We start from the raw sequence: 27,734 nt of genomic DNA, 5'->3' as shown, positions 1-27,734 counted from the left end.
TCATCTCTGTTTTTCCTGTAATGAACCTACTGGGTTCCCTACATAACTGTTATACCTAATAAACTACCTTTATTTATTTTTACCTGATACCTGGTTATCTGATTTATCTTAACTGAGTAAATTTAAAGATTAAACATTAAGTTTTGATTTAATAATTAAAGTAGATTAGATTTGATTTAATGATTATTTGATTGGAATTAGATTCACGAAAAAAGTATAATTTTCAAAAGAATTTCAACACCACCCAGGGACCAAAAATAGCAAAGCAGATACCCTCTCTCCCTATCATGATCCTGTGGACATGTTCTGTCTCTGGCGCCCACCCACCCACTGTCATCATCGCTCCTATTTTTTGGGACCTCATGGAGGAAATCCAAAATACTGAGGCCACTCCCCCCAGAATGCCAATCCCATGAAGCAATATGCACCCACTGACATCCCTCAAAGAGTACTCCAGTGGATACACACCTCTAGAAAGTTGAAAGAAACCCAGGTGAGGATGCCATGCCATCTACCGTCAGGCTTGCCAGAGCCCCATACCTTAACGCCCGTTGTCCAACCTTGCAGGGGACTTTGTGAACTGGTGCTCTTGAAAAACTTCCCCACAGCCATGGAGACAGCCAAGGTACTTGTGGACCAGGTGTTTTGGAATTATGGTCTGTCTGAGGACGTTATTTCTGACCGGGGCCCCCGGTTCACTTCCCATGTGTGGCTAGTCTTTTGCACTTTTGAGCTTGGCGATTAATGTTTGCCTCACGTCGGGTTACCACCCCATGTCTAACGGACAGGCTGAAAGGGTGAACCAACAGGTAGGCAAATCTCTATGGACGTCTTTTCCAGACCAAAGCACCATTTATTGTTCTCTGAAATTTCAAGCTCCCCTCCAACATGCTGCATTCTTTTAGCCTTCTGGAGACTCTGTGGGAAACATTATGCTGCTTGAAACATCTTCCAGTTTTACAGGCTTTGCAGTGGGCCAGTGATTGTCTGGGGAGGAATATCCTTGAAGGGTCACACAGACCTCCACCTGCTAGCCAACAGTCTCTTACTGTTTTGGTATTTTTTTTAGGCCTACATGAATTTGTGTAAAAGTAGAAGGAACATAGAAAAATTCCTGAATCCTGTTTACTGTGAAAGGAATTATGAAGAGAAAAAAAGCTGTAAAAATCCTGCATCCAGGTGATACTGAAAAGAGACACAGAGAAAAAAGAAAAAGCTAGCATGAGAAAAGACCTGAGGCCTCATGTATCAACGCTGCGTGCGCACAAAAACCTTGCGTACGCCAGCTTTCACGCTCTCGGTCGGATTTACTAACAGAAAAATTAACGTGAAAATGCGCGTTCCTCCACGCCAACTTCGTGTCTGGCGTACGTAAATTTTTTGTGTTTGTCTGTTGGCGCCTCTTAGAGGCAATAAAATGAAGTTGCAAACATTAGACTATGAATTATTCTACAAGTCTATCGCACCAACACCTGTGAGAAACATTGCTATTAATTTTTAATTGATAAAATAGGCTAATTGACATCATATGTTTCTATCAATTATGCAATTAAGTAAGAACATATAAAAGTATGTGCAAATTTAAAGAACCCTTATTCTATGACAATGGCAGCGTTGGCCTTATTAGAGGACATTGCCAATGGCCGAATCTGAAGAGAACGGGTTTTTAGAGACCACACTGATTTTCTGGACCACAATGATGACTGGCTTATCAGCCAATTCAGATGTCCAAGGGCTATCCTCTTGGAGCTCTGTGCTGAGTTGGGTCCGAATTTGGAGAGACAGACAGCAAGGAGCCACACATTACCCATTACCTTACAGGTGCTGACAACACTTGGTTTCCTGGCAACTGGTTCTTTCCAAAGGGAACTGGCAGACCGCTCAGGAACAAGCCAGTCATCTTTGAGCCACGCAATGCCAGCTGTATGGGACGGGATCATCCGCATGTCTACCAGCTATATAAGGTTCCCATACGATGCAGTTGACCAGCCAAACATTAAAGTGCAATTTGCAGCGATAGCTGGTTTTCCTAATGTAATTGGAGCAATCGACTGCACACACATTGCTATAAAGGTGCCATCTCACATCTATGAAAAGCACAGGGTGCCAGTGGCGAACGTGCCAATTCTGGTGTTCAATGGCAAATGCCAGTCGAGCTCCATGGTGCTGGGCAGTGAGCACAGGGCCCTCAGGCCACCCTCATGAAGTTTGTTAATTTTATTTAGCAGTGTATTTAAAGTTGTTAATGAGATGGATTGAAGTAAGGTTGGTTATTGTGATAAAATAGCTGTTCTAAAGCATTTAGAACTGCAAAGAATCAGGTGTTGGTTTGAAGCCATGGGTGTGTGAGTGAGTGTGTGTAGAAGAAAACACTGCTTGTGTATGTTTGAAGGTGCTGTGCATGCATGTGTGAATGAATGAATAAATGAATGAATGAATAAATGAATTAGTGCACAGCTGCGAATGAACACTGTGTGTGGTTACAAAACCTGTGTATATGCATGTGAGTGAGAAGCAGACTCTGTGGCATAAGCAAAAGAAGCAGTGTTTTGGAAATGTTTGTGTGTGATAATGTAGGTGTTGAGCAGTAGTTGCCCTTTTGTGGATAAGCGTATTGTAAAGTATATTGTGTGTGACTGGTGCCCTCTGGTGGATGTGTGTGTGTGTGTGTGTGTGTGTGTGTGTGTGTGTATGTTTTGCTGTTTATTTTCTTTCACACTGTTTTACTTTGAATGGCCTTTAGAGAATTAGAAGTAGAGACTAGAGGTAAATAAAAAACATTTTTTGAGACGAGCAGACATTTAAAAATAAAAACAGTGTCAAGAGATGGCAATCAGAGGAATTATAACTGTGGACCACAACACAGTCTGAAGGATTATATGCTTTGGTTTAATAAACCTTGCAGAATATTTTCCCAAAAGTTGTTTGGTTTAATAACCTTAAGGGAATTTGTAGGCCTAAATTGTTGAGTCCAGTATTGCATGCGTTAATTGAAGCTCCTGAATTCAGCAAAGCTACTCTTCCTTTGTTTGTCTACAAGACCCACATGATGAAAATGATGAACCATTAGTAGAGTTATTTGAACCTGGCCAGTTCAATATAATTTTACTTCTGGGTTAACAGTGGTTATGCTGGTGGATTAGCAACATCAGTACTAGTTAATAAGATAAATGTAATAGGAGAGAGGTAAATGAAAGATCCATCAAAGGCCAATGTAACACACACACACACACACACACACATTAATTCAATGCTGCTAACAACAAAATATCAAAATGGCTGGAATATGCATTGAAGGCCTCTGTATGACAATGCCATGGAGGGAGACAAGAGTGAGATGAGGAAATGAAGCAAAGTGGATGAGACAACTGCACCACACCATACAACCAAAACTCAAACTTCATGGAAAACATGGACCGATAATCTGTTTTATCAGTGTCAAAATTACACGGCTCATGATGTCACAAAATCATGTGTCATGTAACAACAGAACTACAAGCCTCAAGAATTACGCCCATTAAAGTGTCAGAGCACTGCAACAGCATCTTCAAAATTTATGCCCATTGATTTATCTCCTTCATTCAATGTCTTCTCAATGATTTTCCTATGGTCCAGCCTAGATAAAAGAGAAAACTAATGGTTCCTGTAAGTTTGAAACTAGAGGCCATATTCCAACCAAGATAACTGTCCCCGACAGACAGAGATATCCATTTTGACTCTGCTCCAGAAGGTAATATTCTTGGCACACTTTGGGCCTATTAATACCAATCAATTATCACTTGAATGCCTCTTCCTATATGAGTATTGTTGCTGACCATCCGTATCCCTTCATGGCCAAAATTTACCCATCTCCTAATGACTATTCCAGTATGATGAAATGAAAATGAAATGAAATGGCCTTTATTTGTCACATATACATTACAGCACAGTGAAATTCTTTCTTCGCATATCCCATCCTTGGAGGTCGGGGTCAGAGCGCAGGGTCAGCCATGATACGGCGCCCCTGGAGCAGAGAGGGTTAAGGGCCTTGCTCAATAATGCACCATGCCACAAGCATGCCAAAAGCAACATGACTATGAGCTCAGTATTGTCAGGACCATTCCAAGTCACCATACCTGAATCCAGTAAAACATGTTTGGGGTGTGGTAGAATTGGAGCTTCATCTAAACATCTGCAGGATTTGGCTGGTAATACTATATTTGTACAATGTTAGTTACATTAGTATAGTAATAAAATGCTTAGTGTTGGAATATATAAATTCGATTTTTTTCCTACCCATTTGGAATTTACAGCCTAGAGCAGGGGTGTCAAAGCTTATCCGTAAAGGGCCGGTGTGCGTGTAGGTTTTCATTCCAATCAATCAGGAGCCACAACTGATTCCACCTGTTTAATCAACTGATCTTGGCTTTCACTAGACTGAACAGAACATGCACAACAGCATGTACTTCTATGTTGTTGAAAGTCTGTTTACGTAATTACATGTGTTTTTATTCATGTCTTATCCCTACCCTTGGCCTGTCATTAGTTGTCTCCCTTGTTTTTCCCAATTAGTCTCACCTGTGTACACTTAGTGTTATACCATAGTTTGTCCAGTTTTGATCTTTGCTGTGTTCCTTTTGTGTGCTGGTGACCTGACCGCTTCCTGTTTAAAACTTACACTGCACTTACATCTGGGTTTGGCACTGCAAATTATGTCAATGACTTGTTTGTTTCTTAATACAACATTGTTGACACATGACTGGGGCATGCATGCTGGTTAGCTTTGTTGAAATTTCATTTCCTTTTAAAATTCCAAAGAAATCACACACACTTCTTAAAATAGCCACATCCCTCACCACTGTAAATATGGAAAGTAGTTGTAGTACAATTATTTCAAATACATTCAAATCTGTAACAAACATATTTCTTTACTGTCCACTTATAGTAGTGTTTTATTTCACTTGAGTTGATTGTTAACATAGATAGAAACATGTAAATAAATGTTAACCCTAGGCGGTCCGTACCTGTAATTGCATCTGTCCCTGGTGCCTGATAGAATACTATGCCTGGCAGTTAATGCTGCAAGTTAGCTGGCATGGCTTTGATGGAGAACAGCACCAACAGATAGCCATGCTCAGTGCACAGCAACAAACCACAATGTCTTCTTCGCTATCTCCTCAGCAGCCCCATCTCTCTATAGTTTTTCACTAATTGCAACCCCTGATTATGTCACCTTGAACTCTTTAGAGTATGATATTACAAGACACATACCACAAATGCTGCCTAAATAATGGTACCAGAAGAGTGCCTATTCCTCTCATTTTACCAATAATGTCTTTGTACCTGTCGTGGTTTGGTGGGTTTGGGATTGAGGAAATGAGAGGCATGCTTGTGAACTGAAAAAATAAAATCGCTTTTGTTTTTATTTGTTATATTTTTATCTCTCTCACTGCTTACTGCAACAGAAAAGAAATTATTAGTATAATTAGGCACAGGTGTGTGATCCTTATTAATCGTTCCCCTCAGTTCTGCTCTCCATTTACAAACTGGCGCTTGACCACGTTCCCACTTCCACCATACCTGTGCCTTATACCTATCGTCCACTGTATTATGCCCATTATGCAATTATCTAATGAGTCAATCATGTGGCAGCAGTGCAGTGCATAAAATCATTTATATACAATCCAGCAGCTTTGAGTAATGTTCACATCAACCATTAAAATCAGTGATTGTGACCATGGTGTGGTTGCCAGATGAGCTGGTTTGAGTATTGCTATAACTGCTGATCTCCAGAGATTTTCACAAAAAAATCACTCTCTACCACTGTGCTGAGCAGAATCTCAGAATGCACAACACATCAAACATTGAGGTGAATGGGTTACAACAGCAAAATACCATTGTGGGTTCCTCTTCTGACAGCCAAGAAGTGAAAGCTGAGGCTGCAGTGGGCACAAGCTCACCAAAACTGGACATTTGAAGACTGGAAAAACATAGTCTGGTCTGATTAATCTCTGCTTTCTGCTGAGGGTTAGAATTTGGCACCAATAGTATTAATCCATGGACCCAACCATCCTTGTGTCAGCAGTCAAGGCTTGTAATGGTGGCCTAATATTCTTGGCACATTTTTTGCCCATTAATACCAATTAATCATCACTTGAATGCCACATCCTATTTGAGTATTGTTGCTGACCATGCGTATCAGATCGTGGCCAAAATTTATCCATCTCCTAATGGCTATTCCAGCATGATAATGCACCAAGCTGCAAAGCAAAAGTCATCTCAAACTGGTTTTATGAACATGACTATGAGCTCAGTATTTGTCAGGGCCATTTTGAGTCGCCAGATCTGAATCCAGTAGAACATGTTTGGGGTGTGGTGGAATGGGAGATTCACAGCATACAAGTGCACCTAAGTCCACAATCTGTAGGAACTGAGTAATAATAGTATAATAAAAGTAACAATCTAGAATCTCAAAGGAATGGCACCCAAGGCTGTTTTGAGAACTAAGAGAGGCCATACCCAGTATTAGTAGAGTGTGGGTTACATTAGTATAGTAATAAAGTGCTCAGTGTGGGAATATTTAAATTGGATTTTTTTGAAGTCACTGTCTAGAGCAGGGGTGTCAAAGCTTATCCATAAATCTATGGCCGGTGTGTGTTAGGCTTAGATCTTGGCTTTCACCAGACTCAGGTGTGGCTTCTGCTTCCTGCACCCGCCCTTTACGGATAAGGTTTGACACCTTTAGTCTAAAACAAAAAAATATATATATAGTTGAAGCTTTTGAAGATTTAAAGCTTTGCTGATGTTTTTATAATGATTTTAATTTTTTTTCCCTCTTCACAATGAAGCTCATCTAATCTAATTTGCCTTTTCAGCTGTGGGACCTTCCACAATCAGAAATATTTATTTTGCAAGCATACAGGTAGACACAGGTGTACTCTGTTTGAGATATTTAGTGTGAGCTCTAAACACTAGTCCTAATTAATACAAGGTAATAGTAGTTCTAATTTAGATGAGTCCTTATCTAAAAGAAAGATTGTATTTTATTAGATTTTTATCAGATATTCAGATTTCTTTTCTTTTAAAATAATTGTAAAAAGAATAAAAATTCCATCCAATTCGTCAGTTAATAAAAGCAAAGTTGGGTGCAAGCACAGATATTTATTTCTACAGTGTAAAATGGAATAAATCATGAAGAACGAACAGAAGTAGAAAAAACATTCTTCTTCTTCTTCTTCTTCTTCTTTTTTCGGCTTTTCCCTTCAGGGGTCACCACAGCGAATCATCTCTCTCCACCTATCCCTATCTTCTGCATCCTCAACACTTGCACCCACTAGCTTCATATCCTTATTTATTACATCCATATACCTCCTCTTTGGCCTTCCTCTGTCCGACAGAATGTCCAATATTCTCCTACCAATATACTCACTCTCCCTCCTCTGAACCTGTCTCTAAACCATACAGCATGGCCGGTCTCACCACTGTCTTGTACACCTTCCCCTTGATTCTCGCTGATATTTTTCTATCACACAGAACTCCTGACACCTTTCTCCATCCATTCCAACCTGCCTTCACTCGCCTCTTTACCATATTCCCACACTCTGCATTACTCTGGACTGTTGACCCCAAGTACTTAATCTCCTGTACCTTCTTCACCCTGTAGTCTTACTGTTCCACTTCCCTCCCTGTCATTCACACACATGTACTCAGTCTTACTACGACTGACTTTCATTCCTCTTCTCTCCAGCGCAAACCTCCGCCTCTCCAGGTTTTCCTCCACCTGCTCCCTGCTCTCACTACAGATCACAAAGTCATCTGCAAACATCATTGTCCAAGAAGACTCCTGTCTGACCTCCTCTGACAACTGGTCCATCACCATAGCAAACAGGAAGGGGCTCAGAGCCGGTCCCTGATGCAGTCCCACCTCCACTTTGAACTCTTTGAACACCTCACCACTGTCCTGCTCCTCTCATACATATCCTGCACCACACTGACATACCTCTCTGCTACTCCTGACTTCCTCATACTGTACCACAACTCTTCTCTTGGCACCCTGTCATACGCTTTCTCCAAATCTACAAACACACAGTGCAACTCTCTCTCTGACCATCCCTATACTTCATCAAAACTGTCAGAGCAAAAATTGCATCTATTGTGCTCTTTCTGCTCACAAATTTCCACTACCTTCCTTAACCTAGCTTCCACTACTCTTTCCCATAGCTTCGTTGTATGGCTCATCAACTTTATCCACCTAGAGTTGCTGCACCTCTGCACATTACCTTTATTCTTAAAGATCGGCACTAATACACTTCTTTTCCATTCCTCAGGCATTTTCTCACTCTCTAAAACCCTGTTAAACAAACTAGTTAAAAATTCCACTACTGCCTCTCCTAGACACTTCCAGACCTCCACCGGGATGTCGTCAGGACCAACTGTCTTTCCACTTTCCATCCTCTTCAAAGCCTTCCTGACTTCATCCTTTCTAATCTTATCTACTTTCTGTTCCACAGAGTTCACCCCTTCTACTCTTTTCAAAGTACTCCTTCCATCTCCTTCCATCTCCTCAGTACACTCTCCTCACTTCATGAGCACCTTCATCCTCCATCTCTATCCTTAATAACTCTAACTTGCTGCACATCCTTCCTATCTCAATCCCTCTGTCTAGCTAACCTGTACAAGTCCTTCTTTCCTTCTGTAGAGTCTAACCTAGTGTACAACTCGTCATATGTCCTCTGCTTGGCCTTAGACACCTCCCTCTTCACTGTAACTCCTTGTATTCCTATTTATTCTCTTCAGTCCTGTCCATGACCCAATTCTTCTTGGCTAACCTCTTCCTCTGAATACTATCCTGAACTTCCTCATTCCACCACCAAGTCTCCTTATCTTCTTTCCTCCTTCCAGATGACACACCCAGCACCTTTATTCCTGTCTCCCTGATCACTTCTGCTGTAGTTTCCCAGTCATCTGGCAGCACTACCTGACCACCCAGAGCCTGCCTCAACTTCTGTCTAAATTCCTCACAACATTCCTCCTTTTTCCTCTTCCACCACTTGGTTTCTATCTCTATCTCTATCTTTGACCTCTTCTTTTTACAGACCATCAAAGTCATCTTACACACCACCATCCTATGCTATCTGGCTACACTCTTTCCCACTACCTTTGCTTCTGGTTGAGTGGACACTGGCGCATGCTTGCTGCCACTGCTCTCCGGAAATGTGTTTGTTTGTTTGTGTTTTGTTTCCAAACCCTTCCATGGTCTGTTCGCCTTGTTACTTAAGCTATCTGAGTTTTTGTCTACAATGTGGGTCGGCTGGATTTATTTCTTGGCCAATTTCAATCAATTTTACATCTGATTTTGCTGCTTTTCTCACCCACTTAATCACTCTTTCCTCAAATATAATATTGTTGGGTGACTTTAATATACACATTGACAATATTAACCACCCTCTTACTAGAGACTTTGTTGCCTGTCTAGAGAGTTCTGGTCTCCGGCAGCATATTGACTTTCCTACTCATTCAAAGGGACACATTTTGGACTTAATTTGCTGTTCTGGTCTTACTCCTTCAGTTTGTATTGCTGATGATCTCCTTATAACTGATCACTTACTTCTTATATTCAATGTTCAACTCTCTCTTTCTGTAATCAAGCAACCTCATGTCATCTCATTTCGCAATATTAAGGACATCAATTCTGATGCTCTTTCCTGTGGTATTGATAGTCTTATGAACATTCTACAAACATGTACTTACTTTTCTTAATTAATCTATATTAAAATGTTTCTAAATACTTGCTTTTTTTTAAATTTTTTATTCAGTTATATTTGAGTAATGTTTACATAGTATTTTGTTTAATAAAATATACTAATTTACAGTAAAAGGGAGTCTTCCAACAACAAGATCAAGATTCAAGAAGCTTTCTTGTCATTTCAAGCACATATATCTGACGCAGTACATAGTGAAATGAAACAACGTTTCTCCAGGACCTGGTGCTACATAAACATACAACATATAGCTTAAACACAAGAACAACATAAAGCTAGGACCGAAAGATTCGTCCAAGCCACATAAAGTGTAAAGGGTGCAGCTAGGTGCAAACAAATCAACGAAAGACAGAAGCAACAGAAATAATAAATACAAAAAAAAAAAAAAAAGACAACACAAAACAAAGGATACTTTAGCACCGAAAAAAAGAAAAGAATGTGCAAGGAACTGTAATGAAATGTATAAAATGATGATGATGAAAGAACTTTGGGACCTGACAACATGTATTGTGCAAAAATACAACAGCAGCAGTTGAGGTAAAATGAAATAGAAATAAACATAAATATGAATATAAATATAGCAGCAGATGAAATATACAGGGGTTGAGGTAATGCAATAGATATCGAAGAATAATAGGTTATGTGAGTGAGTGTGAGAGAGAGAGAGTGAGTGTGGGTGTGTGTATGTGTGTATGAGAGACAGACAGTTATGAACAGTTCAGTCCTATGTGTGTGTGTGTGTGAGAGAGAGAGAGAGTTTTGTACAGTTCAGTCCTGAGTGTGTGAGAGAGAGAGTTTTGTACAGTTCAGTCCCGGATGTTGAGGAGCCTGATGGCTTGAGGAAAGAAACTGTTCAACAGTCTGGTTGTGAAGGCCCAAATGCTCCGGTACCTCTTACCAGATGGCAGGATGGTGAAGAGTGTATGTGAGGGGTGTGTGGGGTGTGTAAGAGTGTGTGTGGTATCATCCACAATGCTGTTGGCTTTGCGGATGCAGCATGCAGTGTAAATGTCCTTGATAGAGGGAAGAGACACTCCGATGATCTTTTCAGCTGTCCTCACTATCCGCTGAAGGGTCTTGCGATCCGAGACGGTGCAGTTCCCAAACCAGGCAGTGATGCAGCTGCTCAGGACGCTCTCGATGGTCCCTCTGTAGAACACAGTCAGGATGGGGGAAGGGAGATGGGCTTTCCTCAGCCTCCTCAGGAAGTAGAGGCGCTGCTGGGCTTTCTTGGTGATGGAGCTGGTGTTGAGTGACCAGGAGAAGTCCTCTGCCAGATGAGCACCAAGGAATTTGGTGCTCTTGACGATCTCCACAGAGGATCCCTCGATGGACAGCGGAGAATGGTCACTCTGTGCTCTCCTGAAGTTAACAACCATCTCTTTAGTCTTGTTGACGTTCAGAGACAGGTTGTTGGCTCTACACCATACTGTTAGCTGTTGCACCTCCTCTCTGTAAGCTGACTTGTCGTTCTTGCTGATGAGACCCACCATGGTTCATCGGCGAACTTGACGAGGTGGTTGGAGCTGTGCATCAGGTGGAAAAGAGGAAAAAGGCATTATAAAAAACTTGTCAAAGTGAATGTATGACCTATTTTAATCTACTTACCCTGCACTAGCTGATGATGCCAATTTGCTGAACAAAATGATAGTGATCTGGAAAGTACATTAAATGTAACAAATATAGTCATTATGTTTATGCAAATCTGAACACACAAAATTCTCTGTAACATATTGCAGCACAATAGCAAAATAAAAAAAATAAAAAAAAACCTCTTCTATAAATATTCCTAAATAAGCATCAGCATCTTCTCACAAGATCAAGCAGTTAACATAACTTCAGTATTGAGTCATGGATGGCATAGCAAGTCAGGCAATCCTGATGTCTGTCATGAAGAAAATCACATTTTGGGTGTTAAAAAGGCTTGTCAGCTATTAACACACAGATCATATATGCACAATATTATTGAAAAAAATTGAAGTCATGTGCATCTTATACAAAAACGTATTCCTGCAGCATTTGATTAATTATATATTATGGCATGTCCTTTAGGAATATAATGAATGAGAATATTGATTGAATAACTTGAATATTTATTCAACATGAATTTATAAATATTATAATTACAAATATTTATTTATTTAATATTTATTCATATTCAAAGCAATTAACATTAGTTAACATTATTTTAGTTTAAAACAAGCATGAGCCGAACCTTGCACATGAAAAGGGAGGCAAAATCATCGCAAAGTCAACGGTTAGCCTAACAGTTAAGTTACTAACCTAGCGTAGCACGCACTTCAGGGATGGATGGGTTTGGAGCCATTACACGAGACTGAAACAACGTAACGTCAGAAGCTAACGTTAAGCAGAAAACAGGTCTGCAGCAGTAATTAGCTGAGAGAAATAGCGAGGATAGTCCGTTTCAAGTCAAGTCAAGTGACGAGGTTAACTAGCCTGTTAACAAGCAAGCTGGCTCGCTTACTCCCCATCGGCTAACAGTAATGTTAACGCTACCGTTACATATTTGGTGGTGGTGACTTCGGTTGACAAGCTACAAGCAGGAGCTCAAGCAAATACACTTACTGCGAAAGTCAGTATCTCCATTAAAGGTGCACCCAGTCATCCACATGACCCACGAAGCTCAGCCGCCATCCAACTGATACTCTCCTTTCGAGTTTCGAGCCCAAACACTCCCCTGACGTCACCCAAGGTGAGGGTTGCTAGATATGGTCACATTACTGAAGTAAAGTTAACTTAGTCTTAAAGAACGGTGTATGACATGCAGTAATTAAGTTAATTTTACTTGTGGTTTTCATATAGACATTACACGTATTTATAATGATACAAAATTACATACAAATATAAAGTATCACATTAAAATTAAGACTCTCCACTGAAGTAAAATTCAAAACACTATAAGTTAATGTAAACTTTACTCATGTAATAAATATAATATCTACTGGGCCAAAAAGTCATTTTTTTCAGTGTAGTTTCTTTTAGTTAGTTTGTAACTATATCTTGTTTACTCATTACATTATTTACACTTGAAGCATTTTAGTATTTGTTCTGTTAATTATCCTCTAACAAATGAAATAACTGCTCTCTCTGTCTGTCTGTCTCTCTCTCTCTCTCTCTCTGTTTAATATTAGGTGGGGTGGGAAAAGGACAATCCACTTCTACATTACCAGGTAAAGTTTAACTGGCACTGTGTGTGTACTGCCTTTACATACACCTATTATATTGCCCTTCTTCATACACACGAACACACATAACTGGTTGATTAATGTCTTACTTTGTTGCCTTTGGTAAGTGTATTAGCTCACCCTTTGAGTGTTTTGTTGGTTTTGAATCTGCCTTTGTCCACTATTTTGGCCATTGTCTGTTCTCTGATATCTTGTTTGTTGATCTCCTAACTTGTGTCTGTTTTTTGTATTTTGAGGTTGCCTTATAGTTTATTCCGCCTGTGTTTAAATCACACTAACTTGCACTTGCATCCATTGCAGTGTCTCTGTACTGAATGGTGTCTACAATTAGCTTGCTTTGTAAAACTAATCTGAGACTGTAGCTAGCATGAACCTGAGAATGTAAAATATAAATTAAGCAACCATTTTTCAAACTGATTAGAGTATTATTTGTTATCTAGTTAGCTTTAGGCTGTATTTTTTTTTTTTTTTTTATCAAAACAGTTACAAGATAGCATGAGAGTAGGCTCTCTGTCCCATAGTTTGTAATCTGGGGCTGATAAAGAAGAAGAGAATCAGCAGAGCGGAGATGACAAGAATTTATAGAAATGGTAACTAAATCACATAAGAACAACATAAGAAGGAACCGATTCAAGCACAGCTTTATAAGTTCAAACAAGCATTTTAAACTGAATATGTAATTGAGCTGGAAGTCAGTGCAAATTACAGAGGACACCACTGATGTAGTATGAGTGAGAACACGTGCTGCTGAGTTCTGAATATATTGTAGCCGTTTGATAGATTTTACTGGTAGACCAATGTAGAGAGAATTGCAGTTCTTGAAGTGATAAAAGCATCGATTAGCCTTTCAGTATCAGGTGTGGAAAGGAAAGGCCTAACAGCAATATTTCCAAGATGATAAAATGCTGATTTAGTAACACTCCTAATGTGAGCCTCCAATGACAAATGATCATCAAATATAACACCAAGGTTACAAGCTTGTATAGATGGCAGTACAGAGCTGTTATCCAGTGTCAGATTAAAGCTGCTCCATTTATGGATGGCTGCTGGTGTGGCAATAAGAAGAACCTCAGTTTTAGAGGTATTTAATTTTAGAAAGTTGTGAAGCATATCTACTTTTTTGCCCTGCAAACATTCAGAAATGATTGCAGAACTAACTATAACATCAGACTTACATTTTTTTTTGAGTATTAACACTTGAAACATTTTAACACTTAACCTGTTATTTATGGTCTAACAAATGGAATAACTGCTCTACTGTTCACCAAGGAGTGAGTAGATAGATCTTTTTGAGTGGTTTCTTCCCACATTTCTTATTTATACTTTTCTTTCTTTCCTTTTTTTCTTGGGGTTAAAAGGTTGATCAGAGGCTAATCTTATTTTTGTGAAAAATAGCTTAGGGTTTATTACCAGGGTGTTAGTTTTGTACTGGGAACATGGCTGCCCCAGGCACTGTGTTATGTGAGCAAAAAGCGACCCGTCAGAATGCAGTGTCTTGTGCAGTTTACCACCCAGTGGATTCTTGAGTGTGAAGGACATGAAAATAATTTTTGAAGACGACCAAAAATATTCACATTTCCCAAATATTCAACAGTTTTTGAAAAAAGAGTCAGTTCTCTGATCAAGCTGTATACAGGCTTAAAAACATACTTGCTGAACTGAACTAAGCTGAACACAACTGGGTATTAATGATAGTAAAGAAATTGCATTAAATAATTTCTTCCATTATGGTTTTATTGTATCATCAGTTAGTTTTGTTTTTCCTTTTAGTAATGGGAGAGGTTTGTATCCCTTTTTGAATTTAAATAAGACAAAAGAAAGCAGGAAAATAGAAAATCTGTATGAACTAATTCAACAAGAAAGTTGACGTTTTATTTGCACAATAAATGCACAGTGTTGTCCCTAATGTGGCTGATTCGGCAAGAGAAATTGATGAATCACTTAGTGGTGGAGTTGCAATCTTATTTTCTATAAATTTTGATCACTTTTCTTTTCACATGGCAGAAATTTTAAAGGGCAGACTGGTGAAAATAAGGCCCCAGTTTGAAAGTCACACGTTTGTGTTTACAAAAGCAGTATATTTGAGTTTGTTCCCATAATAACATGCTTTCTTTGGCAAGGTTGGATAGATTTTATGGTTTTAAACAACATCTCAATTTCTTTAGATACTGCAGAATTAGTCCAGTAAGCATCTCAGATCACAGTATGGTACAGTGTGGGTTAACTTTAAGTGCTGTAAAATTAAAAAAAATGTTAGAAGCAAGAAATATTTGATTCAATCCATGCTGCAGTGGTGGGACATGGTAAGGCACAGTTTAGACTGTGTCAACAATATAATTACAAAAAGGTACAGAGCTTATACAATTAACTTGTAAAAGGACATAGCAAACAAGGGAACAAACAAAACTGCAAGAAGCTGCTGAAAATACACACGAACAAGAACAAATACTTTAAAAAGCAAGTTAAAAAATAAGTTAAAAAGCACTTGTTCAGAGTTTCCAGTTGATGGATGCACACTCAAAATCTTCTGCTGTATAAGCTGTATAAGAGTCAGATATAATATCTTAATTGCTAAAATCAAGAATATTAATAGATTATAAATCCTATAAAGTCCATGAGAGATATTTTGAGCAGGTATGGTGTCAGAAAAGAGCACTATTTGAGGTGATTGATAAAGATTTGGTTTTGCACATTCTTTAATACAACTAAAAAATCTTAAGTAATGTGTGAACAACATCCTTATGAATAACAGATTTGTAATAAGTTATTATTTTTTAAATCAATCTCTTTCTCTCTCTTTTTCATACATATACTACAACACCACCAAATAAAAAACTAACATACAGTGTCTATATAGTATAAATGTGTGACCATTATATCTACCTATTATATTCATTGCGTAAAAGGTGCTATACAAATAAATTTAATTGAATTGAAAATTTTTTATTTTACTACTGTGTGCGTGTGTGAGTGAGTGGGTGGAGCATTGTAAATGAGGAGACTTGGGGCTGCTGTGCCAAAAGCGAGTGGTTTCTTCTCAAATTTCTTATTTATACTTATCTTAATTTGCTTTTTTACTGATCTGAGTCTTGTTTTTTGTGAAAAACAGCCTAGGGTTTCATACATGCCATTAAAATAGTCTCAAGTGTTAGCATAGAGGAGTGTTGTTTAGCTGTAGGGGAGTTTTGACAAAAAACAGTGTCTGAAAAAGTAATGGACATTTGATAGCAATCCCTGCTTGGTAGAAAAGAAAAAAAAAATCTAGCCATTGGGTGACTAGTGTTGAGTTGGGTGACTAGGTTGAGAAAACCTCAATCTCTTGCTAAAAAAGGAGACTTAAATTGGCTTGTATGGCTTGTATGTTCTGAAGTGCAATACTGTTATCAAGTTATCAGTTTATGCTGCAGATGTTGTTCTTATAATCAGCGAACAGAGAGATGTAAATATTATGATAAATAGACTCAACGAGTTTGCACTTTTCTTTTCTGCAAAACTGGGAGAAAAGCAAGGACATTTTAGATGAGTCACAAAGTTGGTCACAAAGATATCCAAGCCTCTCAACTGGCTTAACTTGAACCAGAGATAAGTTGGTGTACATCTTGGTGTATTTCTAGAAAATGAATCGGCTAATTTTGAGGGAACAATCAGAAAGATAAAATACCATTTTAACAGATGAAATTTTTTACTTATGTTTCATATAGAGGATGCTATAATCTTATAGCATATTTTCTCTGCCATAGTTTAGCATGTGTGGACCCTCAGATTGTTGAGAGATTTCTTTCTGACTTCATAAATTTAAAGTGGAAAGTCGCAAAAGTCAGAAGGGCTGGGCTTTGTTCTGGATAAACCCTCAGAAAATGAACCTCATGACGCCAGATATTTTCTACCATAAAATGTTGAAAGTCTGGTCAATTTTTAAGTCTAACCGAACATCTCAGGTAATGTATGTAATCTCGTTCCCTAAGAAGGGAACTCAATGGGTTGAAGCAGGTCTATTCTATTCTGAAGTGGTGTGTTTTTGCAAGACCATAAAAGGCCACCTTCAACACGGAATACCCTGATTCTAATTGCCTAAAGGGAGATGTTTCAGGTATGCAGGGAACTGTGGCAAAATAAAGCAGCATCTGTAACCCAATGAGAAAGGCAGTGCTTAGTGACCACAAACCAGACTGAATGTTGGGAGGATTTATGACACTTACCTGAGCGGTGGTCGTAGATCCTAAGAGCCCGGACTGGACATAGTAGATGAAGCCTTTCTTGCTCCAGAGAACATCAGGCGGAGGAAAGATGGCTTGCTATATGACCAGCAGGTTGGCTGCAGACAGCACGTTCTTTATTCCTGTCTGTGGTGCAGAATAACTTTGACCATTCCAGTAGCAAAATCTAAGCATGAGAAAGCTACTGCCAGGACATGTAGATCTCCTACTCTTTTGAATGAAACTAATGCTAGTTAAAGAGACACTTTTTTTAGTTTTATTCAAGTTTTGATTTTTATCAAAAATAAATTTGATTTTTATTTGAGTTTTTATTCAATCATCAAATATCCTTGTAGCAATCACAGGTTCCAGGATTAATTTTCTGATATGCACAAAAACTTACAAAAACAAACATACAACAAAAGAAAGAGAAAAAGAAAAAGAAAAACACACACATTAAATATAACATCCCTTCCCCAGCCTGTTAATATACAATACAGTGACAATCAAAATAACCTTTAAGTTACAACACATTTGTATTAAGGAATACAATTTCTCTTGAGGTAACAGAAAACTAAGAAGGAACTCGTGACCTTCAGATAGTTCTGGTTCTGGACAAAAAGCCAGAAACCAGGGATACCTTCCCACAGAAGCTCCAACAATGGGTATGTGCCTAGCAAAAAAAAAGTAGCCACATATAACTTAAGGTAGCAGGGGCTAACACTGCAAAGAGGTGCTGTTGTACCAACTAACAATAGTCTAGTTTCAACCAGCATTGTTCACATCACAAGGTAAAGACATGCAATTTCCTTGTGGAGGGAGCTTTGGAACTCAGACTTCTTCACTTGAGACAAAAGGTCTATCCATATGGGGATCTCCCAAGGAGTGCTGTCCAGGAGAAATATTAGGTCGGGCTGGCTAGCATAGAACCACTAATAATGGGCAGACTCTGTCTTGGCAAAACCTAGCTAGAACTCCCAGGAGGACAGCTATTGGAGGAGAAGCATAGAGATGAGGCCTCAGCAACAGTGGGTCTTCTGAGCTAAACAAGTCCATTATCTATGCCATATGGACTCCACCATGAGCTGGTGGAGACACCATTCCCTGGACCTCAGCCCCTGCCTCAACTAGATGTCTGTTTCCAAGTTTGCATGCCCTGCAATGTAAAATGCTCTCAGGGACAGCAGTTTGGTTTCTACCCAGAGCCAGATCTGCTGCGCCTTTAGCCACCGAGGACCGCAACTGCGACCGTAACAGAATGGGGTTCACACGGCCAGAGGTGAGGAAGTAGTCATCTAGCTTAAAATGGATGACCACTTTTTTTTGGAAAAGGACCACTGTGTTGGAGGAGAGGGCAAGAGATAAGAGATCTTATGCTTTGCCTTCACCAACTTTCAGACCATATGAGCCATCATGCAGGCTTATCAGACTTGTTTTTTTAATTTTGCAATGTGCTGCTGCTGATCAAGCAAATGTTTCTGATTTATTTCTGTTTGATGTAATTGTAAAGCTTATTTATTCTGATATAACTATATTTAAGACATTTTTTTCTGATAAATACCTATAAACTCTATTAAACTGTAATATTGTGCTCCAACTGAAGCCATGCTTGCTGATATTGTGGTCTATTGTGGTCTATTGTGATCAGAAACTCCTTTCACACTGCATGATTTTGAGTTGCTGACAGGTCCAATTATATATAAGTATATATAAAGGTCTGATCATTAAGGGTTCTTTCTTGAGAACCATCTCAGCTTTGTTTCCTGTGTCCTGAACTGTTAACTGTCTGTCCAAAATATTTCTTGTGTACAGAATGCTGTTTTCATTTAATAATGATTAAAAATAATATAAAAATTCAACTTTTTTCATCACATCACAACTTGTAAGTGATTGTACTCCTCTGAACTGCCTTCAGAGGAAGTTTAAAATAAATCAGTTGAAATAAATCTTTCAATCTTTTATGACTTATACATAAAACATTTAATAGATTAAAAAGCGACAAGAATTTAAGAACAATTACAACACCAATACAAAAATTGAAAACAAAACTTACAAGTAAATTATGCACAAAAATACACATTTTACGTTTAATTAATAAAGCAATTCAATAAATGTTTTAAGAAACAACAAACATACAAACAGACAAATAGTCCTAGATGTTATCCCAAGTGAGCAAGCCTGAGGTGACTGTGGCAAGGAAAAACTCCCTTAGACGGTATGAGGAAGAAACCTTGAGAGGAACCAGACTGAAAAGGGAACCCATCCTCATTTGGGTGACACCGGAAAGTGTGATATGAACAATGTCCTTTCTGCATTTATGTATATTCAATTGTGTGATGCAGATACAGCATGTGTATAATGTTGTGTAAATTAATAAGGAGGTTGTTGTCGTCCACATAGGGTTGGCAGTGTTGCTTTGAATACCCCAGTCCTAACAAAGCAGAACCCAGCTGGAGCTGGTCCATCTCTAGATGGCACTGGAGCTGGCACCATCTCTGTATGCCTCGGGATGGATAGAAGAAGAGAAACAAGTGGAAAGTATTTAGCGTAGCTGCTGTTTATAATATTAGCAGCACTAGATGATCTAGTTTAACTGTAAGATAACATGCGGACAGGCTAAAATCACATTATGAAAAACAGGCTATGGTGAAACACCCGCCAGCACCCCCTCTGGTGGTCTGGCAGGGAATTGTCCGAGTAGCTCCTGACACTAACAGACAAATGCATAAATTATATATTTTATATAAATATATAAATTACATATTCCACTTGCACTTTGTTAATTTGCAAACAGTATTTTGCACTACTGCTATATGTCAAATGGCATTTCGTTGTTGAGTACCTGTGCTGTATAATAACAATAATATCTCTCTAATCAGCAGCTGGCTGTCATTTTTAAACATTTTCAGAAATGTAGAAATGGCTTCGTTTTGGTACTGAGCTTTTTTCAAGTTCTCAACATTATTGACTCATGTCATCTATATGGCTGGCTGAATATTCCAGCAGTGAATGAGAAGTGAGATGGCATGTTGTATTGTACTGAACTTGTCAGGCGGGATTCCTTCTTCACTGGGTGCAGTGTGTTATGTCTGGGAAAATCCAGTTTTGTATATCTTAATGTGGTCTTGATGATTTCTGTATTTTGCCTGTTCTATGTGGTTTGCTGATTGACTGAATTTCTGCCTGCTTCTGATCTTGAATTTGCTCCTCAATTTGACTTGTTTGCCTATTTTGAATAATTGTCACCTACTGCTGCAAATACCAACCCCCCCACCTGAAAAAATGCTCTTTCATGCAAGATATTTATAATTTTTTGCTCTCAGTGCAAATTTGAATCCTTACATCACCCTTATAAACTAAAAATGTTAATTGTAAATAATGTATACAATGTCATTTACATTTCTGGCATTTGGACACCCTCATACAGAGCAACATAGAAAAGTGCTTTGAAGCCACTATCAATGAATATTGAATCAATAACACTAGTTCATTAAGTCACAGACTCATCAACAGCCTAAAAATTGTGTTGGGAGGAAATATAGCACAACAGATTTTATAATACATAAAACAAACCAGAAAAACAAGAGCTAGTTTAAGTGTTTCAGGAAGAAGTATGTCTTCACCCAACATTTAAAGTCACTCAAGTATCCAAGATGGCGGCGCGGCAGTAGCACGCAGCGGCCACTCCGGAACCAATATGGTGCTTTCTTTTTGTTTTAGTGCGAAATTTAAAGTGCATGGATGCCAAAGACAGTGGTGTTCATGTATACGACCGCCAGACAATATTACAGTACAGAAATCATGCACTTACTAACTTGCATGATGAAGTACTCTGCAAACTTCGCAAACTCGGCTTGCTGCGAAGTCCAGGCCTTCAGTCCTCGGCGTCGCTGATGCCGGTGGCCGGGAGAGAGGACGTCGCAAACGGTGTTCAAGGAAGCGGAAGCGCGGTAAATGCTTCCAGGTGTACATGCTAGGCTAACAACCAACCCTAGCCGGCCGGCACTCCCTTCCATCATCTTGTCCAACGTCTGCTCACTGGATAATAAACTGGACTACATCCGACTCCAGCGAACTACACGGCGTGAGTTCAGAGACTGCTGCGTCTTTGTTTTCACGGAGACGTGGCTCAGCGAGTTCCGGACGCCGCCATTCAGCTAGCCGGGCAAACCGTGTTTCGTGCCCAGAGGAATGCAGCTCTGTGCGGTAAGACTCGTGGTGGTGGCATGTGTGTTTACATCAACACGGAATGGTGTAAGGACTCTGTGATTGTATCTAACTATTGCTCATTGGTAGTGGAATTTGTGACTGTTAGATGCAGACCATTTTATTTACCCCGGGAATTCACCACTACTTTCATTATCGGAGTGTACATTCCACCCAGCGCTAATGCTAAGGAGGCTCTGTGTGAGCTGTACGGAGCTATTAGCGAGCTGCAGAATGCTCACCCCGACGGTCTGTTCATCATCGCCGGAGATTTCAATCATGCAAATCTCAGAACAGTGCTCCCTAAATTCCATCAGTATGTGGACTTTGCTACGAGAGGGGCGAACACGCTGGATGTTGTTTATTCAAACATTCCCGGCGTGTATCATGCGGAGCCCCGCCCCCACCTCGGCTACTCAGACCACATCTCTGTGATGTTGATTCCAGCATACAGACCACTCGTCAGACGCTCTAAACCGGTTCTGAAACAGGTTAAGACCTGGCCAGCAGGAGCCATCTCTGCTCTTCAGGACTGTTTTGAGTGCACTGACTGGGACATGTTTAGGGAGGCTGCAACCAACGGCAACTCTATTGACTTGGAGGAGTACACGGCATCTGTGTCCGGCTACATCGGGAAGTGCATAGATGACGTGACCGTCTCCAAGACCATCACAACACGCTCCAACCAGAAGCCGTGGATGACTACGAAAGTGCGTGCTCTCCTGAAGTCGAGAGACTCTGCCTTCAGAGCAGGGGACAGGGCGGCCTTAAAGATAGCAAGGGCCAAACTGTCCCGAGCCATCAGAGAGGCGAAGCACGCACACGCCCAGAGAATCCACGGCCACTTCCAGAACAGCAGAGACTCCCGGCGCATGTGTCAGGGCATTCAGGCGATCACCAACTACAGGACAACTTCACCTTCCTGTGACAGTGATGCCTCCCTTCCAGATGCTCTGAACGACTTCTATGCTCGGTTTGAGGCACAGAACAACACAACAGTGAGGAAGACCATCCCTCCTCCTAATGACCCAGTGCTCTGTCTCACCACAGCTGATGTGAGGAGAACTCTATGCAGAGTTAACCCATGGAAGTCTGCTGGACCAGACAACATTCCTGGCAAAGTTCTCAGGGAGTGTGCAGAGCAGCTAGCAGATGTCTTCACTGACATCTTCAACATCTCGCTGAGCAGCTCCATCATCCCTACATGCCTCAAGACAACGACCATCGTCCCTGTGCCAAAGAAGTCTACGGTTTCCTGCCTCAATGACTACCGTCCCGTCGCACTCACACCAATCGTCATGAAATGCTTCGAGAGGCCCGTCATGAGGCACATCAAATCACAGCTACCACCCTCGCTGGACCCCTTGCAGTTTGCGTATCGTCCTAACCGCTCCACGGACGACGCCATCACCACAACAATCCATCTGGCCTTCACACACCTGGACTGTAAGGACTCCTACGTTCGAATGCTGTTCATCGATTTCAATTCAGCATTCAACACAATCATCCCTCAGCAGCTGATTGAGAAGCGAGTCTCCTGGGCCTGAACACCTCTCTCTGCAACTGGATCCTGGCTGGGAGACCTCAATCAGTCCGGATCGGGAGCAGTATCTCCAACACCACCACACTGAGCACTGGAGCTCCTCAGGGTTGTGTGCTCAGTCCACTGCTGTTCACTCTGCTGACTCACGACTGTGCAGCAATGCACAGCTCCAACCACATCGTCAAGTTCGCTGATGACACGACCGTGGTGGGTCTCATCAGCAAGAACGATGAGTCAGCATACAGAGAGGAGGTGCAACATCTAACAGCCTGGTGCAGAGCCAACAACCTCTCCCTGAACGTTGACAAGACCAAAGAGATGGTTGTTGACTTCAGGAGAGCACAGAGTGACCACTCTCCGCTGTCCATCGACGGATCCTCGGTGGAGATTGTCAAGAGCACCAAATTCCTTGGTGTCCATCTGGTGGAGAACTTCACCTGGTCACTCAACACCAGCTCCATCACCAAGAAAGCCCAGCAGCGCCTACTTCCTGTCTACTTCCTGAGGAGGCTGAGGAAAGCCCATCTCCCTTCAACCCATCCTGACTGTGTTCTACAGAGGGACCATCGAGAGCATCCTGAGCAGCTGCATCACTGCCTGGTTTGGGAACTTCACCGTCTCGGATCGCAAGACCCTTCAGAGGATAGTGAGAAGATCATCGGAGTCTCTCTCCCCTCTATCACGGACATTTACACCGCACGCTGCATCCGCAAAGCTAACAGCATTGTGGCTGACCCCACACACCCCTCACACACACTCTTCACACTCCTGCCATCTGGAAAGAGGTACCGGAGCATTTGGGCCCTCACAACCAGACTGTGTAACAGTTTCTTTCCTCAAGCCATTAGGCTCCTCAACACCCGGGACTGAACTGTTCTACACTCTCTCACACACACACACACACACACACTCTCACTCAGGACTGAACTGTATATCAACTCTCTGTCTCTCTCACACACAGATACACACACACTCTCTCTTGACTGTGTGGACACACACACACATAATTTATATTGTTCATACTTATTGCACTACCTCAACCTGTCATCCGCTGCTATAGTCATATTTATGTTTATTTCTATTTGCACTACCTCAACCGCTGCTGTGTATTTTTGCACAATACTTTTTTTTACATCATTTCACTTTATCTTATCTTATTTCACTTACATTCCAGTACACATCTTCTTTCTTTTCTCGGCGCTAAGTGTCCTGTGTTCTTTTGTGTTGTCTTTCTTTTATTTATTGTCTTTTGCACTGTCTTGTCTGTAGCATCTCCAGGTCGGCTCACTTGCTCATGGGGTCCGTTGCATCCTTCTCAAAAACTCAATTAACTATTACACAGCTCACAACTGAGCTATCACTACTTATAGTCATTTCATTATACCTCAACCGACATGCTGTAACTCATGGGAGCCAGGTTCCAGGATGTCTGATGGCTCTGGATAACCAATGACCCCCACAACGAGACTGGAGACAAAGGAGGAATCCTGCCTCCATGAATGCTGGAGTTCTGCAGACCATCAGTACTGATAGCCCAGCCTCACACCTCTGGAACTTCTCATCAACTTGTGACCTTAACATGCAAATCACCCTGCACCTAGCAGTTTTACTGCCGTTAAAAGTCAACAAGAATTCCCTAATCTAAACCAAATCAATGCCTTGACCGGGGGATGACCAAAGTTCTGACTGGAGACACACACACACACCCTCAACCACACACACACACACACCCAAAGCGTCTGAAAATGCTCATCCTGACCCCCACACGCACACACATAAGGAGAGTTCCTTGATTCAAGTTTCAATAAAACAATAGTAAAACCCTACCTGACCCATGCCTAACACACCTGTATATATGTTCCCCTTTTTCCTATATATTTTTATGGTTGTATTACCACTCATGACCTGTTGTTCTGTGTTTTCATAAAATAGAACATGTTTTATAAGATAAGAATGTATGTTTTAATGGCCTATACCCAGTTTCCTTTCCTCTCCTACTGTTTCTTTCGTGTCTACTATCAAAATGATCCGCTTTTACTTTTATAAGCAATAGTGTAGGCCAGGTGGTCATTCAAGTACATAATATGAGCCTACTATACTATACTTTATGTTTGATCCGAGGACTTTGAATCTCCGAACCTCCTTGATCCACTACATCAGGACTCTTATCAACAAACCAATGCAAGTAAAAGTTACTAATTATTTTAGATCCGCAATTTTAAGCGGAAGCCCCTTTATTAAGGCGAATCCTAATTACCTTGATGATTCTCACACGTGGTAACCAAAACTCGATCTGAAACTTGCCATATTTGATCTCTTCTCTGTTTCCTTTTCTCTCTCTCTCTCTCACTCTCGTTCTGATTTCCTCCGTATTCTCTTCCTTAATCTCAATCTCTCTTTGCCTACTTATCCCCTCTCTATAATCCTTAACCTGTCTTTTATGTATGTTTTTCGTAGTTAGTATGTGTTGTGTGTTTCTGTTTTATTAAATGCATTTCATTCACGAGTGATTGTCTCTGTGCTTTGCTCACAATTTCGGGGTCCCTGAACATTGCTCTTGCTACGTGCTAAACTACAGCTAGTACTTTATAAAGTAGTTATTCTTTCTTGGTCAGGAAGATAACTTTCCCTGGAATTAATACATAATTATACTGTCTGTTCACTGGACGAACAAATCAAATAATTGTGTTATTGATTCTCTGACCATTAGTTCTAAGAACCCCCATTTGAATATTTATAATTAATTATAACCAGTTATAATTACACTAAAATATTTAAATTTTGAGCTAGATTCACTACATGTCAATGCTCTGTTTGCACCTAGCTGCATACTGTGCACTTTACGTGGCTAAGACAATCTTCTGTCCTAGCTCTGTGGTGTTGTTTTTATGTTGAACTTTGTTGTTGTATGTTTATGTAGCACCAGGTCCTGGAGAAACGTTGTTTCATTTCACTATGTACTGCGTCAGCTATATGTAGTTGAAATGACAATAAAGCTTCTTGAATCTTGAATCTTGAATTGAATCTAAAGACAGCCAGTGACTGAACTGTTCGGACATCTAGGAGAAGATCTTTCCTCAGTGCCAAAACAAAAGAGATGTTGTCCATGGTTACCCCAAGGTTGTGAGCAGTGTCTAAAGGGGGGAGTTGATCAGGGATATCAAAAGACCCTGGCCTGGGGATGAATTATGAGCAGTTCAGTTTTGCTGGGATTGATGAGGCAACATCCATGTTGATATGTCCGCCAGGCACAATGAGATCTGAGCAGAAGCTGTGGTATCTGAGGGAGAGAAGGAGTCATCAGCATAGCAGTGGTAGGAGAACCCATGTGAGGGATATAACTTAGCCAAGAAGGTGAGTATAGAGGCAGAAAATGAAAGGGTACTGAGCCTTGTGGGACACCAGTGGAGAGTCTGTGTGGAGCAAATGATGATCCCCTCCATGTTATGATATGAGTGACCATCCAGATAGGAAGCAAACCATTCCCATTCTGTTCCACGAATTTCAAGACTCCTGAGGGTGTACAAGTGAGTCTTGTGGTTGACTGTGTTAAATGCTGCCAAAAGGTTGAGGAGGATGAAGCAGATGACAGCTTGGCTGATCTAGCAGCATGTAGTTTCTCAGTGATGGCCAGAAAGGCGGTCTCTGTGAAATGTGCCGCTTTGAAGCCAGACTGGTTGGGATCTTGGAGGTTGTTATGTAAGAGATAGACCGAAGGTTAGAAACAATGTATTCAAGAATTTTAGAAACAAAAGAGAGAAGTGATACTGGTCTGTAGTTGCTGATGTCTGAGCAATCCAGAGCAGGTTTTTTCAGAATGGGAATAACCCTTGCTCTCTTGAAGGTAGTACGTATATGAGCAGATGCTATGGGTTCATTGATGATTGTAGAAATAAAGGACCGATCTATCTGGACAACGGGTGAACATTTCCCCCTAAATTATATTTTATAATTTACAGTAAATTAAGAAAACACGTCTCGCCTAACTAAAAGCTGTCATCCTATTGTTACTAGTATGTAAGATTATAAAGAGGAAAATTATAATAAACATCAGTTAAGAGCTTACTGCAAAACTTTGGCGTTCATCATCACATTCCAGCACAAGTGCTTTCAATATAATGGACATATAACAGCCTTAGCTTCAGATCAGCAGTGCTGGATGTAAATTCACATGGCTAATCAGTTTTCTATATTTTTGGCTCTCAAGGTAGATGACTGCATCCACTGTCAGAGCTTCTTGCTCAGGAAGTCCCACCCCTGCCTGGCTTTATTTTCAAGCTGGGTGCCTTCTCTCTGTGGTTTCTGTGGTACAAAATGAAGAGTGGGCTTTGTTCATGGGGCTTGCAGGTGGAATTGGCATAAGCAGAGTTCGAGATAAGTCCTCCCCTTTCTGTTGTCCTCTCCTCTGACTCAGAAGGTCCGGCTTGGAATCAGAAGTACGCTCTGCAGTTTCTTCCAAGCAAAATGATGACATTAGCTGAGACAAGTCTGAGTACACTTGCTAGCATGACTGTGACAAGACCAAATCCATACAGAAAGATCCATACAGAAAACAAGAAAGGACTTGTTTTCCCTGTTTGTTTTATATAGTATAAACTTTTTCCATAAGAAACATTTTCATAAAATGTTTTTAATAAAATAAATGATTACCAAAATATTTTGTAACAGCTCTTTTGAGACCCTTGGATAACTTTTGGTCTCAAGCCAGTCTGTTGATATGTTGTTGTTCACAGAAACGTAGATATGAAAATAAAGAAACAGAAGAAGGCAAGAAATGTTAACTGAATAGATGTACAGTCATCTCCAAAAATACAATGGAACAGGAAGGTTAATTATTTTGCTT

At 40.4% G+C, this 27,734-nt stretch overlaps 1 protein-coding gene across 4 annotated transcripts in view; it reads left to right on the top strand.

The window, feature by feature from the left end:
* The window catches only part of LOC131363797 (uncharacterized), a 52,633-nt gene that overhangs the window by 3,513 nt on the left and 21,386 nt on the right, over window positions 1-27,734 (top strand). For 3 of the 4 annotated variants that reach the window (XM_058406666.1, XM_058406667.1, XM_058406663.1), the window contains exon 2: window positions 12,893-12,931. The gene's annotated coding sequence lies outside the window, so the exon portion shown is untranslated. Of the gene's footprint in view, window positions 1-11,895; window positions 12,454-12,892; window positions 12,932-27,734 lie in introns of those variants that run through there. The other variant, XM_058406664.1, reaches the window with a different exon arrangement.

The sequence above is a fragment of the Hemibagrus wyckioides genome, linkage group LG13 (assembly GCF_019097595.1).
Source record: "Hemibagrus wyckioides isolate EC202008001 linkage group LG13, SWU_Hwy_1.0, whole genome shotgun sequence".
In the NCBI taxonomy this organism is placed as follows: Eukaryota; Metazoa; Chordata; class Actinopteri; order Siluriformes; family Bagridae; genus Hemibagrus; species Hemibagrus wyckioides.
The sequence above is the reverse complement of the archived record's forward strand: the minus strand, read 5'-3'. Positions and strand labels throughout refer to the sequence as shown.